The 17,500-nt window shown below is 49.0% G+C and overlaps 1 pseudogene; it reads left to right on the forward strand.

Annotated features, from left to right (window-relative positions):
• The window catches only part of LOC109895176 (calcium/calmodulin-dependent protein kinase type II subunit beta-like), a 125,025-nt pseudogene that overhangs the window by 75,575 nt on the left and 31,950 nt on the right, over positions 1 to 17,500 (forward strand).

The raw sequence follows: 17,500 nt of genomic DNA on the forward strand, positions 1-17,500 counted from the left end.
CCCTCCCTCCACCTAGCATGGATGCGCCGAGCATGCCACCTCCATAGCTCATTGACCCAGCGCTATTAGATCGCCACACCTCATTGGCCACCTGGCCTCCCTCTCTCCACTCTGATTGGGCGGCCGCGGTTCCCGTCACCTGCCTCCTCCTCCTTTTACTACTCTCCATCTCTCAGTTCCTTCACAGCGCAGAACAGCACAGTGGAGCATGGCTGACCCAACTAAACCTTGTATTTGTCCTATTTCTCTCTCTGGTCTCTCTTCTCTCTGTTCTCTCTGGTCTCTCTTCTATCTGTTCTCTTTCTCTCTGGTCTCTCTTCTCTGTTCTCTTTCTCTCTGGTCTCTATTCACTCTGTTCTCTCTTCTCTCTGTTCTCTTCTCGCTGGTCTCTCTTCTCTCTGTTCTCTCTGGTCTCTCTTCTCTCTGTTCTCTCTTCTCTCTGGTCTCTCTTCTCTCTGGTCTCTCTTCTCTCTGTTCTCTCTGTTCTCTGTTCTCTCTGTTCTCTCTTCTCTCTGTTCTCTCTTCTCTCTGGTCTCTCTTCTCTCTGTTCTCCTCTCTCTGTTCTCTCTGGTCTCTGTTATCTTTTATCTCTGTTTTCTTTGGTCGTTCTTCTCTCTGGTCTCTCTTCTCTCTGGTCTCTTTCTCTCTGTTGTCTCTGGTCTCTTTTCTCTCTGGTCTCTCTTCTCTCTGTTCTCTCTTCTCTCTGGTCTCTCTTCTCTCTCTTCTCTCTGTTCCCCCTTCTCTCTGGTGTCTCTAATCTCTGTTCTCTCTGGTCTCTCTTCTCTCTGTTCTCTCTGGTCTCTCTGTTCTCTCTTCTCTCTGTTCTCTCTGGTCTCTCTGTTCTCTCTAGTCTCTGTTCTCTCTGTTATCTATGGTCTCCCTTCTCTCTGTTCTCTTTTCTCTCTGTTCTCTCTGGTCTCTCTTCTCTCTGGTCTCTTTCTCTCTGTTCTCTCTGGTCTCTCTTCTCTCTGTTCTCTTTCTCTCTGTTCTCTCTGTTCTCTCTGGTCTCTGTTCTCTTTCTCTCTGTTCTCTGTTCTCTCTGTTCTCTTTCTCTCTGGCCTCTGGTCTCTCTTCTCTCTTCTCTCTGTTCTCTCTTCTCTCTGGTCTCTCTTCTCTCTGGTCTCTCTTCTCTCTGGTCTCTTTCTCTTTATGACCTCCTGTAACTCTATTAGCCCACCATTCCACACCTCTTCAATTCCACCCTCATCTCCCTCTTTTCTAACAGCTCTAGTTTCCTCCCTTGTTCCCTCATGTCCTCTTTTCTCTATTTTTCTCTGTTGCAGAATGACACGGGAAAAGTTCTCCCTGTCATTGCAAGGATGGAACGGCCCACTGGGTGCCGGTGAATGCTGCATGGCGCACTGGACTGGTGCATGCGCTCTAACAGGGGGGTGGGTGGGGGGGGGGGGGGGTGGTATGATGCATGGTTAACACTGTAGAAGATGCTAGGTTTGGACTTCAACTGTAAAAGTGAAATGATTGGGAACTACAATCAACTACCTGTAATGACATTTTAGATGTCATGCTTAAATTAATATAAAAAGAGATGGACAATAGTTTGCTTATATAGTTGTCTTTGAGTCCACCACAATTCATAAGAATGGCATAGAAGTCTAGTGTAAGGATAGAGCTGGTACCGTCAGGCCTGGGTTGGTTTGTAGCGGTGCTGTGGGACTCCAGTCGTCTTCTCTTCCCCTCTTAAGACTCTGATCAAATATTGATACTTCATACGGGCCTGCCTGCCTCTCTAGATTAGATCTACTATCCTAGACTAGACACAGAATTCACAATTCATTCAGCCTCTTTGGAGGGAAATACAAGTTCACTGAAATGTTTCTTCTTATTATGAAAAACGAACTTGTTTGGGTACTAGGCCTAAAACCTTCCTCAGAGTACATCCTCCAGCTGTCTTCATGTGAAGTCTCCATCCTCCAGATGTCTTCATTTGAAGTCTCCATCCTCCAGCTGTCTTCATGTGAAGTCTCCATCCTCCAGCTGTCTTCATGTGAAGTCTCCATCCTCCAGCTGTCTTCATGTGAAGTCTCCATCCTCCAACTGTCTTCATGTGAAGTCTCCATCCTCCAGCTGTCTTCATGTGAAGTCTCCATCCTCCAGCTGTCTTCATGTGAAGTCTCCATCCTCCAGCTGTCTTCATGTGAAGTCTCCATCCTCCAGCTGTCTTCATGTGAAGTCTCCATCCTCCAGCTGTCTTCATGTGAAGTCTCCATCCTCCAGCTGTCTTCATGTGAAGTCTCCATCCTCCAGCTGTCTTCATGTGAAGTCTCTATCCTCCAGCTATCTTCATGTGAAGTCTCTATCCTCCAGCTGTCTTCATGTGAAGTCTCTATCCTCCAGCTGTCTTCATGTGAAGCCTCTATCCTCCAGCTGTCTTCATGTGAAGTCTCTATCCTCCAGCTGTCTTCATGTGAAGTCTCTATCCTCCAGCTGTCTTCATGTGAAGTCTCTATCCTCCAGCTGTCTTCATGTGAAGTCTCTATCCTCCAGCTGTCTTCATGTGAAGTCTCCATCCTCCAGCTGTCTTCATGTGAAGTCTCCATCCTCCAGCTGTCTTCATGTGAAGTCTCCATCCTCCAGCTGTCTTCATGTGAAGTCTCCATCCTCCAGCTGTCTTCATGTGAAGTCTCTATCCTCCAGCTATCTTCATGTGAAGTCTCTATCCTCCAGCTGTCTTCATGTGAAGTCTCTATCCTCCAGCTGTCTTCATGTGAAGCCTCTATCCTCCAGCTGTCTTCATGTGAAGTCTCTATCCTCCAGCTGTCTTCATGTGAAGTCTCTATCCTCCAGCTGTCTTCATGTGAAGTCTCTATCCTCCAGCTGTCTTCATGTGAAGTCTCCATCCTCCAGCTGTCTTCATGTGAAGCCTCTATCCTTTCCTTGTCCTCCTGTAAGGTTGTTATTTACAGGGATATTAGTGAGTGACTCGTAATGGCTATTAGAACTTCTTAGGGATCAAATCCTGTTAGCGGGATCGATTTGACAACATCCGGTGAAATGGCAGAGCGCCAAATTCAAATAAAATTACTATAAATATTAAACTTTCATGAAATCACACATGCAATAAACCAAATTAAAGCTATACTTGTTGTTAATCCAGCCAACGTGTCAGATATCAAAAAGGCTTTACGACAAAAGCAAACCATGCTATTATCTGAGGACAGCACCCCATCAAACACAGACAGACGATCATAATTCAACCCGCCAGGCGCGACACGAAACTCAGAAGTAAAGATATAATTCATGCCTTACCTTTGACGAGCTTCTTCTGTTGGCACTCCAATATGTCCCATAAACATCAGAAATTGTCCTTTTGTTCGATTACTTTCGTTGTTATATATCCAAAATGTCAATTTTTTTGGCGCGTTTGATCCAGAAAAACGCTGGTTCCAACTCGCGCAACATGACTACAAAATATCTCATAAGTTACCTGTAATCTTTGTCCAAACATTTCAAACAACTTTCCTAATACAACTTTAGGTATTTTTTTAACGTAAATTATTCATCAAATTTAAGACGGGATAAACTGTGTTCAATACCGGAGGAAAACAAAGTGGAGCGAGCTTTTCAGGTCACGCGCCTCTATCAAACAGTACACTTCACTCGACCCTCATTCTGAACAGCCCTACTTCTTCATTTCTCAAAGGAAAAACATCAACCAATTTCCAAAGACTGTTGACATCTAGTGGAAGTGATAGGAACTGCAAGCAACTGCCTTAGAATTCTAGATTCCCATTGAAATCCCATTGAAAAGAGAGTGACCTCAATTTTTTTTCCCCCTGAATGGTTTGTCCTCGGGGTTTCACCTGCCAAATAAGTTATGTTATACTCACAGACATAATTCAAACTGTTTCAGAAACTTCAGCGTGTTTTCTATCCAAAATCTACTTATAATATGCATATCCTAGCTTCTAGGCCTGAGTAGCAGGCAGTTTACTCTGGGAACAGTTTTCATCCGGACGTGAAAATACCTCCCCCTAGCCGTAAGAAGTTTTTACCAGTTTGACTCTTTCTCTTTCTCTTTATTTTAATCTCTTCCTCTTCTCCTCCCTTCCTTCCGTCTTGCTTACTGTTATGTGTGTCAAGGTAAGGAGCCTGCTTGCTTCCTCTACAGGGTTAAATAAACAACATCATATTTGACCTTTGGGTTTACAGGTTGGGGTCGTGGACTAAATGCCACAATGAAACTCGACTCAGGTGTTCTGGCATGTTTTTGTCATCCTGAGATCATCTACCTGAGAGTGTAATGTAACTGCAACGAGTGATGTATGAAAACACTCCAGAACACAGACCGTTCTGGAGTCTATCTGAGTGTTCTAGAAGCTTCTATTTATTCAAGATAGAAGGCTCGGAAAAACAATACAAGTTTTATCGGAGACTTCAAACAAGATGTGAGAATGCACTTGACACAGTTAATGACCCAATTCACCCCCTAGTGTAAACACAAGAGGTGGAGGCAGTGGAGGAAAACTACACACAAACCTTTTGAGTCACAGAACTGATCTTTATCGTGCTGCCAGGCATACCTAGCAAACAGCTGAATTTGCACATGTAGCCTTGTAGAAATTAGACTCTATATCAATTGAGGCAGACGTAGAGGAGGAATGGAATGCTGTATAGGAAGGAGAGGGAAAAGCAGAGGAAAGGGAAACTGTGAGTGATGCATTATCCCCCTCTCTCTCTCTCTCTCTCTCCCCCTCTCTCTCTCTCTCTGTCTCTCTCTCTCTGTCTCTCTCTCTCTCTGTCTCTCTCTCTCTCTCTCTGTCTCTCTCTCTCTCTCTCTCTCTCTCTCTCTCTCTCTCTCTCTCTCTCTCTCTCTCTCTCTCTCTCTCTCTCTCTCTCTCTCTCTCTCTCTCTCTCTCTCTCTCTCTCTCTCTCTCTCTCTCTCTCTCTCTCCACACACACTGCAATGTTTTGACTTCTAAAGTGAGGGCTCTTCTGTCTCGTCTCTGTATCATCTCCTCTCTCTCCTTCAAACACACTTTGAACAGGGCTCACTTCAGGGCTCACTTCCCCTGTGGGAGAGGGGTTCCTCCAGAAATTAGTTTCTAATGTCAATCCTTTAAAAAACACTGCAGACTTTGTGTGCAAGATAGAGTGAGATACATAGAGGGGAGAGAGAGCTACAGAGGGAGAGAGAGCTACATAGAGGGAAAGAGAGGGCTACAGAGGGAGAGAGGGCTACAGAGAGAGAGAGAGAAAGAGAGAGAGCTACACACATAGAGAGCTACAGAGAGAGAGAGCTACAGAGAGAGAGCGAGAAACAGAGAGAGCTACAGAAAGAGAACTACAGAGAGAGAGAGAGAGCTTCAGAGTGAACTAGAAAGTTAAAGAAAGAGCTATACAGACAGAGAGCTATATAGATAGAGAGAGCTACAGAGAGAGAGCTATAGAGAGAGAGCTACACAGAGAGAGATCTATATAGAGAGAGAGCTACAAAGCGAACTAGAGAGTTGAGAGAGAGAGAGCTATACAGACAGAGCTATATAGATAGAGAGAGAGAGAGAGAGCTACAGCGAGAGAGCTACAGTGAGAGAGAGCTACAGAGAGAGAGAGAGAGCTACAGAGAGAGATAGCTACAGAGAGAGAAAGAGCTACAGAGAGAGAGCTAAAGTGAGAGAGCTACAGAGAGAGAGAGAGAGCTACAGAGCGAACTAGAAAGTTAGAGAGAGCTTTACAGACAGAGAGCTATATAGAAAGAGAGAGCTACAGAGAGAGAGCCACAGAGAGAGCGAGAGAGAGAGAGAGAGAGAGAGCTACAGAGAGCGACAGAGCTACAGAGAGAGAACTACAGAGAGAGAGCTATAGAGTGAACTAGAAAGTTAAAGAGAGAGCTATACAGACAGAGAGCTATATAGATAGAGAGAGAAAGAGAGAGCTACAGAGAGAGAGAGCTATAGAGAGAGAGCTACAGAGAGAGCTATATAGAGAGAGAGCTACAGAGAGAGAGAGAGCTACAGAGAGAGAAAGAGCTACAGAGAGAGAGAGAGAGCTAAAGAGAGAGAGCTACACAGAGAGAGAGAGCTACAGCGAGAGAGAGCGAGTTACAGAGCTTAAAGAGAGAGCTTTACAGACAGAGAGCTATATAGATAGAGAGCTACAGAGAGATCTACAGAGAGAGAGCCACAGAGAGAGACTGAGCTACAGAGAGAGAGAGAGAGCTACAGAGACAGAACGAGCTACAGAGAGATAGCTACAGAGAGAGAACTAAAGAGAGAGAGAAAGCAACAGAGATGGAGCCACAGAGAGAGAGAGCTACAGAGCGAACTAGGAATTAGCGAGAGAGAGCTATACAGAACGAGAGCTATATAGATAGAGAGAGAGGAAGAAAGAGAGCTACAGTGAGAGACAGCTACAGAGAGAGAGCTACACAGAGAGAGAGAGAGAGCTACACAGAGAGAGCGCTACAGAGAGACAAAGCTACAGAACGAGAGAGCTATAAAGAGAGCTGCAAAGACAGCTACAGAGAGAGAGAGAGAGAGCTACAGAGAGAGACAGAGCTACAGAGAGAGAGCTACAGAGAGATATAGAGCTACAAAGAGAGAGCTACAGTGAGAGAGAGCTGCAGAGACAGACAGAGCTACAGAGAGAGAAAGCTACAGAGAGAGAAATAGCTACAGAGAGAGAGAGAGAGAGCTACAGAGATAGAGAGAGCTACAGAGAGAGAGAGATACAGAGAGAGAGGCAGAGCTTCAGAGAGCGAGAGAGCTACAGAAAGAGAGAGCTACAGAGAAAGAGAGAGATACAGATAGAGATAGAGAGAGAGAGAGAGAGAGCTACAGAGAGAGAGAGAGCTACAGAGAGAGAAAGAGCTACACAGAGAGAGAGAGAGAGCTACAGAGAGAGAGAGCTACAGAGAGAGCTACAGAGAGAGAGAGAGAACTACAGAGGAAGAGCTACCTAGAGAGAGAGAGAGAGCTACAGAGAAAGAGAGCTACAGAGCGAGAGATAGCTGCAGAGAGAAGAGCTACAGAGACAGAGAGTGAGAGAGCTACAGAGAGAGAGAGAGCGCCACAGAGAGAGAGAGAGCTACAGAGAGAGAGAGAGAGAGAGAGCTACACAGAGAGAGATACACAGAGAGAGAGGGCTACACAGAGAGAGAGCGCTACAGAGAGAGAGCTACAGAGAGAGAGATACACAGAAAGAGAGAAAGAGCTACATAGAGAGAGCTACAGAGAGAGAGAGAGAGAGAGCTACAGTAAGAGAACTAGAGAGAGTTCAGAAGAGAAAGAGAGCTAGAGAGAGAGCTACATAGTGAACAAGAGAGATTTAGAGAGAGAGAGCTACTTTAAAAAAGTACTACACATGATGATGTGATCACATTAGACTGTGAATGGAACTCAGCAGTGGAGCTAGGAGATAGAGACTGGGACAGTGTTAAACTGACAGATACAGAGGAGAGAAACTGGGACGGTGTTATAGAGGAGAGAGACTGGGACGGTGCTATAGAGGAGAGAGACTGGGACGGTGTTACAGAGGAGAGAGACTGGGACGGTGTTATAGAGGAGAGAGACTGGGACTGTGCTATAGAGGAGAGAGACTGGGACGGTGCTATAGAGGAGAGAGACTGGGACGGTCCTATAGAGGAGAGAGACTGGGACGGTGCTATAGAGGAGAGAGACTGGGACGGTGCTATAGAGGAGAGAGACTGGGACGGTGCTACAGAGGAGAGAGACTGGGACACTGCTATAGAGGAGAGAGACTGGGACGGTGCTATAGAGGAGAGAGACTGGGACGGTGCTATAGAGGAGAGAGACTGGGACGGTGCTATAGAGGAGAGAGATTGGGACGGTGTTATACTGACAGATACAGAGGAGAGAGACTGGGACGGTGCTATAGAGGAGAGAGACTGGGACGGTGCTATAGAGGAGAGAGATTGGGACGGTGTTATACTGACAGATACAGAGGAGAGAGACTGGGACGGTGCTATAGAGGAGAGAGACTGGGACGGTGTTATAGAGCAGAGAGACTGGGACTGTGCTACAGAGGAGAGAGACTGGGACGGTGTTATAGAGGAGAGAGACTGGGACGGTGTTATAGAGGAGAGAGACTGGGACGGTGTTATAGAGCAGAGAGACTGGGACTGTGCTACAGAGGAGAGAAACTGGGACGGTGTTATACTGACAGGTACAAAGGAGAGACTGGGACGGTGCTATAGAGGAGAGAGACTGGGACGCTGTTATAGAGGAGAGAGACTGGGACGGTGCTATAGAGGAGAGAGATTGGGACGGTGTTATACTGACAGATACAGAGGAGAGAGACTGGGACGGTGCTATAGAGGAGAGAGACTGGGACGGTGCTATAGAGGAGAGAGATTGGGACGGTGCTATAGAGGAGAGAGATTGGGACGGTGTTATACTGACAGATACAGAGGAGAGAGACTGGGACGGTGCTACAGAGGAGAGAGACTGGGACGGTGCTATAGAGGAGAGAGACTGGGACGGTGCTATAGAGGAGAGAGACTGGGACGGTGCTACAGAGGAGAGAGACTGGGACGGTGCTATAGAGGAGAGAGACTGGGACGGTGCTACAGAGGAGAGAGACTGGGACGGTGCTACAGAGGAGAGAGACTGGGACGGTGCTATAGAGGAGAGAGACTGGGACGGTCCTATAGAGGAGAGAGACTGGGCCGGTGCTACAGAGGAGAGAGACTGGGACGGTGCTATAGAGGAGAGAGATTGGGACGGTGCTATAGAGGAGAGAGATTGGGACGGTGCTATAGAGGAGAGAGATTGGGACGGTGCTATAGCGGAGAGAGACTGGGACGGTGCTATAGAGGAGAGAGATTGGGACGGTGTGTGTGTCTTGGTAGGAGCACCATTTCAGGCTCTAGCCCTGAAGGGGACCGAGGGGACAGGCTCCAGTATTAAGCCCCAAATTCGTTTTCTATCTCTGCCTCGTTAACTGATTAACCAGTTCCTCTTAATGAGGTTCTGTTGCTCGCGGCAACCCACATCAACTCTCGCTGGGCCTCCTGTGCCACGCCGAATGGGATAGTTTTAACCCAGGAACAGTTCTCTGTGTTCCCTGACACAATGGATACGGACTGTTGTCTGTGGAATATTTCCACTCTTGCTGAGGATTATGGGTATTATGCTAAACAGACCACTGTCTTTAGTATGAACAAACCTCCTCTCCTCTCTAAATGTCCAGAAGATCTCAGAGGAGTGTTGTGATTATCAGGGTCTGGTGGACCAGTCGTGATAACCTGTCTAAAGATGTCAGTGTTTACTACCTCTTGTTACGACTGTCTGGTCCCCTACCCTGTTGGATTCTTTTTCTACCTGTGGTTGCATTTGGGTTACCCATCTTCAACTAGGAATCCTACGGGACTACAGGTTGATACTGATACACCTTTGTGATCTCTCTGATCTCCTGTTCTACCAGAATCTCTGACCTGTGTGTCTCTGCTGTTGTTTCCTATTGCAGCAGCCAAGAGTTTGCTCAACAAGAAGGCAGATGTCAAGGTAAGACCCCCTTCAATTCAATTCAATTCAAGGGCTTTATTGGCATGGGAAACATGTGTTAACAACAACAACCTTCTCTGTCTCTCAATTCAATTCCATTTCAAAGAGCTTTATTACCATGGGAAACATATGTTAACATTGCCAAAGCAAGTGAAATAGATAATCAACAGAAGTGAAATAAACAATAAACAAAATGAACAGTAAACATTACACTCACAAAACTTTCAGAGGAAAAGAGACATTTGAAATGTCATTATGTCTATATGCAGTACTGATCTTTCTCAGTCTCTCTGCCACCCCCTCTCTCTCTGCTACCTTTCTCTCTCTCTCTCTCTCTCTCTCTCTCTCTCTCTCTCTCTCTCGCTCTCTCTGCTCTTGCTCTCCTCTCTCCATCTCCTCTCTTTCTCTCTCCTCTCTCTCCATCTCCTCTCCCTCTTTCTCTCTGCTCCCTCTCTCTCTCTCCATCTCCTCCCTCTCTCTCTCTGCTCTCTCTCCTCTCTCCCTCTCTCCATCTCCTCTCCTTCTTTCTCTCTGCTCCCTCTCTCTCTCTCCTCTCTCTCCATCTCCTCTCTCTCTGCTTTCTCTGCTCTCTCTCTCTCTCTCCTCTCTCTCCATCTCCTCTCTCTCTGCTTTCTCTGCTCTCTCTCCTCTCTCCCTCTCCTCCCTCTCTCTCTCTGCTCTCTCTCCTCTCTCCCTCTCTCCCCCCTCTCTCTCTCTGCTCTCTCTCCTCTCTCCCTCGCCCCTCTCTCTCTCTCCATCTCCTCTCTCTCTGTGTGCTCTCTCTCCCCTCTCCCTCTCTCTCTCTGCTCTCTCTCCTCTCTCCCTCGCTCCTCCCTCTCTCTCTCCATCTCCTCTCTCTCTGTGTGCTCTCTCTCCTCTCTCCCTCTCTCTCTCTGCTCCATCTCTCTCTCTCTCCTCTCTCTCCATCTCCTCTCTCTCTCTCTCTCTCAATTAAATTTCAATTCAAAGAGCTTTATTGTCATGGGAAACGTATGTTAACATTTCCAAAGCAAGTGAAGTAGATAATAAACATAAGTGAAATAAACAATATAAAATGAACTCACTCTCTTAGATCAGTTATCAGGGTTAAGACCCTGTTCCTGTCTCCTCGCCTCTATTCTCTCTCTTGTTGTGTCTCATTCTCTCTCCCTCCACCCCCTGCTTTTTCCCCACCCCCAGTTTCTCTCTCCCTCTCCCCCCTGATTTCTCTCCCTCCCCTCCCCCTCTTTCTCTCTCGCCCCTCTTTCTCTCTCCCTCTCCCCCCCTCTTTCTCTCCCTCCCCTCCCCTCTTTCTCTCTCCCTCTCCCCCTTTCTCTCTCCCTCTCCCCCTCTTTCTCTCCCTCCCCTCCCCCTCTTTCTCTCTCCCTCTCCCCCTTTCTCTCTCCCTCTCCCCCCTCTTTCTCTCCCTCCCCTCCCCCTCTTTCTCTCTCTCTCTCCCCCTTTCTCTCTCCCTCTCCCCCTCTTTCTCTCCCTCCCCCTCCCCCTCTTTCTCTCTCCCCCACCCCCTGCTTTCTCCCCACCCCCAGTTTCTCTCTCCCTCTCCCCCCTGCTTTCTCTCCCTCCCCTCCCCCTCTTTCTCTCTCGCCCCTCTTTCTCTCTCCCTCTCCCCCCTTTCTCTCCCTCTCCCCCTTTCTCTCCCTCTCCCCCCTTTCTCTCCCTCTCCCCCCTTTCTCTCCCTCTCCCCCCTTTCTCTCCCTCTCCCCCCTTTCTCTCCCTCTCCCCTCTTTCTCTCCCTCCCCTCCCCCTCTTTCTCTCCCTCTCCCCCCTTTCTCTCCCTCTCCCCCCTTTCTCTCCCTCTCCCCCCTTTCTCTCCCTCCCCCTCTTTCTCTCTCCCTCCCCCTCTTTCTCTCTCCCTCTGCTTTTGCTTAGCTTGTTTCTCTGTAATTAAAAGTGTCTCTTGCTCAGTGATTTGTGAACATCTTTATTTCAGTGTGTGCTGTCTGTGATGCATGGGAGAGAGTGTTGATTCGTTTTTCAATCATCATAAAATAGTTTGTGTGTGTGTGTGTGTTTGTGTGTGTGTGTGTGTGTGTGTGTGTCTGTGTGTGAGCTTTGTGCTAGCTGCTTTCTGGTCTGTTTATTCAGTAGGAATTGTGACTACAGTTCCAGGAATAGACATGAGTCTGAACCCTGGAAACACACCAGACAGAAATAGACTCTCAGTCACACACACACACACACACACACACACACACACACACACACACACACACGTCCCCCTGCTCCTCTCCACGCCACACTCATAATCGCCTAGCAACAGGCCCCTGACACACTCCTCCTCTGTCTTTCTCACTCTCTCGTTATTATTTCCCTGGTTGTATCTCTCCTCTGACCTCTCTGACCCCTCGTACACCTCTCCTTGTCTCCTCTGACCCCTCGTACTCCTCTCGCTGTCTCCTCTGACCCCTCTGACCCCTTGTACACCTCTCCTTGTCTCCTCTGACCCCTCGTACACCTCTCCTTGTCTCCTCTGACCCCTCGTACTCCTCTCGCTGTCTCCTCTGACCCTTCTGACCCCTTGTACACCTCTCCTTGTCTCCTCTGACCCCTCGTACTCCTCTCCTTGTCTCCTCTGACCCCTCGTACACCTCTCCTTGTCTCCTCTGACCCCTCGTACTCCTCTCCTTGTCTCCTCTGACCCCTCGTACACCTCTCCTTGTCTCCTCTGACCCCTCGTACTCCTCTCCTTGTCCCCTCTGACCCCTCGTACTCCTCTCCTTGTCTCCTCTGACCCCTCGCACACCTCTCCTTGTCTCCTCTGACCCCTCGTACTCCTCTCCTTGTCTCCTCTGACCCCTTGTATTCCTCTCCTTGTCTCCTCTGACCCCTCGTACACCTCTCCTTGTCTCCTCTGACCCCTCGTACTCCTCTCCTTGTCTCCTCTGACCCCTTGTACACCTCTCCTTGTCTCCTCTGACCCCTCGTACTCCTCTCGCTTTCTCCTCTGACCCTTCTGACCCCTTGTACACCTCTCCTTGTCTCCTCTGACCCCTCGTACTCCTCTCCTTGTCCTCTCTGACCCCTCGTACATCTCTCCTTGTCTCCTCTGACCCCTCGTACACCTCTCCTTGTCCCCTCTGACCCCTCGTACTCCTCTCCTTGTCTCCTCTGACCACTCTAACCCCTCGTACACCTCTCCTTGTCTCCTCTGACCCCTCGTACTCCTCTCCTTGTCTCCACTGACCACTCTAACCCCTCGTACACCTCTCCTTGTCCCCTCTGACCCCTCTTACTCCTCTCTTTGTTCCCTCTGACGCCTCTTACTCCTCTCTTTGTCCCCTCTGACCCCTCTTACACCTCTCCTTGTCTCCTCTGACCCCTCGTACTCCTCTCCTTGTCTCCTCTGACCCCTCGTACACCTCTTCTTGTCCCCTCTAACCCCTCGTACTCCTCTCCTTGTCTCCTCTGACCCCTCGTACCCCTCTCCTTGTCCCATCTGACCCCTCGTACTCCTCTCCTTGTCTCCTCTGACCCCTCGTACACCTCTCCTTGTCCCTTCTGACCCCTCGTACTCCTCTCCTTGTCTCCTCTGACCACTCTAACCCCTCGTACACCTCTCCTTGTCTCCGCTGACCCCTCTTACTCCTCTCCTTGTCTCCTCTGACCCCTCTGACCCCTCTTACTCCTCTCCTTGTCTCCGCTGACCCCTCTTACTCCTTTCCTTGTCTCCTCTGACCACTCTGACCCCTCTTACTCCTCTCTTTGTCTCATCTGACTCCTCTTACTCCTCTCCTTGTCTCCTCTGACCACTCTGACCCCTCTTACTCCTCTCCTTGTCTCCTCTGACCACTCTGACCCCTCTTACTCCTCTCCTTGTCTCCTCTGACCACTCTGACCCCTCTTACACCTCTCCTTGTCTCCTCTGACCACTCTGACCCCTCTTACTCCTCTCCTTGTCTCCTCTGACCACTCTGACCCCTCTTACTCCTCTCATTGTCTCCTCTGACCACTCTGACCCCTCTTACACATCTCCTTGTCTCCTCTGACCCCTCGTACTCCTCTCCTTGTCTCCTCTGACCCCTCGTACACCTCTTCTTGTCCCCTCTAACCCCTCGTACCTCTCTCCTTGTCTCCTCTGACCCCTCGTACACCTCTCCTTGTCCCCTCTGACCACTCTAACCCCTCGTACACCTCTCCTTGTCTCCTCTGACCCCTCGTACTCCTCTCCTTGTCTCCTCTGACCACTCTAACCCCTCGTACACCTCTCCTTGTCCCCTCTGACCCCTCTTACTCCTCTCCTTGTTCCTTCTGACCCCTCTTACTCCTCTCTTTGTCCCCTCTGACCCCTCTTACACCTCTCCTTGTCTCCTCTGACCCCTCGTACTCCTCTCCTTGTCTCCTCTGACCCCTCGTACACCTCTTCTTGTCCCCTCTAACCCCTCGTACTCCTCTCCTTGTCTCCTCTGACCCCTCGTACACCTCTCATTGTCCCCTCTAACCCCTCGTACACCTCTCCTTGTCCCATCTGACCACTCTGACCCCTCTCCTTGTCTCCTCTGACCACTCTGACCCCTCTCCTTGTCTCCTCTGACCCCTCTTTCTACTCTCTTTGTCCACTCTGACCCCTCTTACTCCTCTCCTTGTCTCCTCTGACCCCTCTTACTCCTCTCCTTGTCCCCTCTGACCCCTCGTACTCCTCTCCTTGTCTCCTCTGACCGCTCTAACCCCTCGTACACCTCTCCTTGTCCCCTCTGACCCCTCTTACTCCTCTCTTTGTTCCCTCTGACCCCTCTTACTCCTCTCTTTGTCCCCTCTGACCCCTCTTACACCTCTCCTTGTCTCCTCTGACCCCTCGTACTCCTCTCCTTGTCTCCTCTGACCCCTCGTACACCTCTTCTTGTCCCCTCTAACCCCTCGTACTCCTCTCCTTGTCTCCTCTGACCCCTCGTACACCTCTCCTTGTCTCCTCTGACCCCTCGTACACCTCTCCTTGTCCCCTCTGACCCCTCGTACTCCTCTCCTTGTCTCCTCTGACCACTCTAACCCCTCGTACACCTCTCCTTCTCTCCTCTGACCCCTCGTACTCCTCTCCTTGTCTCCTCTGACCACTCTAGCCCCTCGTACACATATCCTTGTCCCCTCTGACCACTCTGATCCCTCTCCTTGTCTCCTCTGACCACTCTGACCCCTCTCCTTGTCTCCTCTGACCCCTCTTTCTACTCTCTTTGTCCACTCTGACCCCTCTTACTCCTCTCCTTGTCTCCTCTGACCCCTCTTACTCCTCTCCTTGTCCCCTCTGACCACTCTGACCCCTCTTACTCCTCTCCTTGTCTCCTCTGACTAGTCTGACCCCTCTTACTCCTCTCCTTGTCTCCTCTGACCCCTCTGACCCCTCTTACTCCTCTCCTTGTCTCCTCTGACCACTCTGTCCACTCTTACTCCTCTCCTTGTCTCCTCTGACCCCTCTGACCCCTCTCCTTGTCTCCTCTGACCACTCGGACCCCTCAACTTGTCTCCTCTGACCCCTCTGACCCCTCTACTTGTCTCCTCTGACCCCTCTGACCCCTCTCATTGTCACCTCTGACCCCTCTGACCCCTCTACTTGTCTCCTCTGACCACTCTGACCCCTCTTACTCCTCTCCTTGTCTCCTCTGACCACTCTGACCCCTCTTACTCCTCTCCTTGTCTCCTCTGACCCCTCTTACTCCTCTCCTTGTCTCCTCTGACCCCTCTGACCCCTCTCCTTGTCTCTTCTGACCCCTCTGACCCCTCTACTTGTCTCCTCTGACCCCTCTGTCTCCTCTCCTTGTCTCCTCAGATTAATATTTTTTTGTTGATTTTTGTTAACCTTTATTTAACTAGGCAAGTCAGCTAAGAACAAATTATTTTTACAATGACAGCCTAGGAACAGTGGGTTAGCTGCCTTGTTCAGGGGCAGAATGACAGATTTTTACCTTGTCAGCTCAGGGATTCGATCCAGCAACCTTTCGGTTACTGGCCCAGCGCTCTAACCTGCCGTCCCAAAAGCCTTGTGTTGAGTACAGTATAACAGCCAGACACTCCTGTCTTGTGTTGAGTACAGTATAACAGCCAGACAGTCTTGCACTGAGTACAGTATAACAGTCAGACACTTCAGTCTTGTGTTGAGTACAGTATAACAGTCAGACACTACAGTCTTGTGTTGAGTACAGTATAACAGCCAGACACTCCATTCTTGTGTTGAGTACAGTATAACAGCCAGACACTCCATCCTGTGTTGAGTACAGTATAACAGTCAGACACTCCAGTGTTGTGTTGAGTACAGTATAACAGCCAGACAGTATTGCACTGAGTACAGTATAACAGTCAGACACTCCAGTGTTGTGTTGAGTACAGTATAACAGCCAGACACTCCATTCTTGTGTTGAGTACAGTATAACAGCCAGACACTCCATTCTTGTGTTGAGTACAGTATAACAGCCAGACACTCCATTCTTGTGTTGAGTACAGTATAACAGCCAGACACTCCATTCTTGTGTTGAGTACAGTATAACAGCCAGACACTCCATTCTTGTGTTGAGTACAGTATAACAGCCAGACACTCCAGTGTTGTGTTGAGTACATTATAACAGACCTTTGTATAAAGTTTTGTCTATGTACAGTATAAAGCCACAGGCTACTCTAGCATTTGATCAGTAGACAAAAAGTTAATATCTTCATCTGCAAGGTCCTTTAGAAAACCGAGAACCTATCAGTTTGAGTTAATTGTTCTGCATTTTAATCACAATGGATGCCAGTTTGAATGTTCATTAACAGAAGAGTTGCACAGCTCTGTTTGCTACCTTATTGATTTAACTACACCTGTCCCTACACCTGTCACTACACCCGTCCCTACACCTGTTACTACACCTGTCACTACACCTGTCTCTACACCTGTCCCTACACATGTCCCTACACCTGTCCCTACACCTGTCACCACACCTGTCCCTACACCTGTCCCTACACCTGTCACTACACCTGTCACTACACCTGTCCCTACACCTGTCCCTACACCTGTCCCCACACCTGTCCCTACACCTGTCACTACACCTGTCCCTACACCTGTCACTACACCTGTCCCTACACCTGTCCCTACACCCGTCCCTACACCTGTCACTTCACCTGTCCCTACACCAGTCCCTCCACCTGTCCCTACACCTGTCACCACACCTGTCCCTACACCTGTCACTACACCTGTCCCTACACCTGTCACTACACCTGTCCCTACACCTGTCACTACACCTGTCACTGCACCTGTCACCCTACCTGTCCCTACACCTGTCCCTACACCTGTCCCTACACCTGTCCCTACACCTGTCACTACACCTGTCACTACACCTGTCACTACACCTGTCCCGTGCATGTGACCATCGTTGTATGTGTTTTTCTCCGTAGGTGTTTCCTCCACAAAGACTCCATCACCATAAAAGTACGAGTGATCCCTTCACACTCAGTCAGTGCGCCTTCCTAACCGCTCGCCCTCTCATTTACCTTTCACTTCTCCTGATGATGCCATCCTCTGTTCCTATCCACATAAATGGTCCTCCTCTCTTCCTGCTCTGTCTTCCTTCCCTCTTAAGAAGCCACATAAATGGTCCTCCTCTCTTCCTGCTCTGTCTTCCTTCCCTCTTAAGAAGCCACATAAATGGTCCTCCTCTCTTCCTGCTCTGTCTTCCTTCCCTCTTAAGAAGCCACATAAATGGTCCTCCTCTCTTCCTGCTCTGTCTTCCTTCCCTCTTAAGAAGCCACATAAATGGTCCTCCTCTCTTCCTGCTCTGTCTTCCTTCCCTCTTAAGAAGCCACATAAATGGTCCTCCTCTCTTCCTGCTCTGTCTTCCTGACTGACGAAGTTCTTTCTGGTGATTTGAAGCCCATTGATCAACCAGAAGTGATGCTCACCAATCAAGTCTCCTGTTTTATTTGACATGCTCATCTAGCAGTACTGTCTGTCTGTCTCTCTTTTTCTCTCTCTCTTTTTCTCTCTCTCTGTCTCTCTCTCTGTCTCTCTCTCTCTCTCTCTCTCTCTCTCTCTGTCTCTCTCTCTCTCTCTCTCTCTCTGT

Source organism: Oncorhynchus kisutch, linkage group LG8 (genome assembly GCF_002021735.2).
Source record: "Oncorhynchus kisutch isolate 150728-3 linkage group LG8, Okis_V2, whole genome shotgun sequence".
NCBI lineage: Eukaryota > Metazoa > Chordata > Actinopteri > Salmoniformes > Salmonidae > Oncorhynchus > Oncorhynchus kisutch.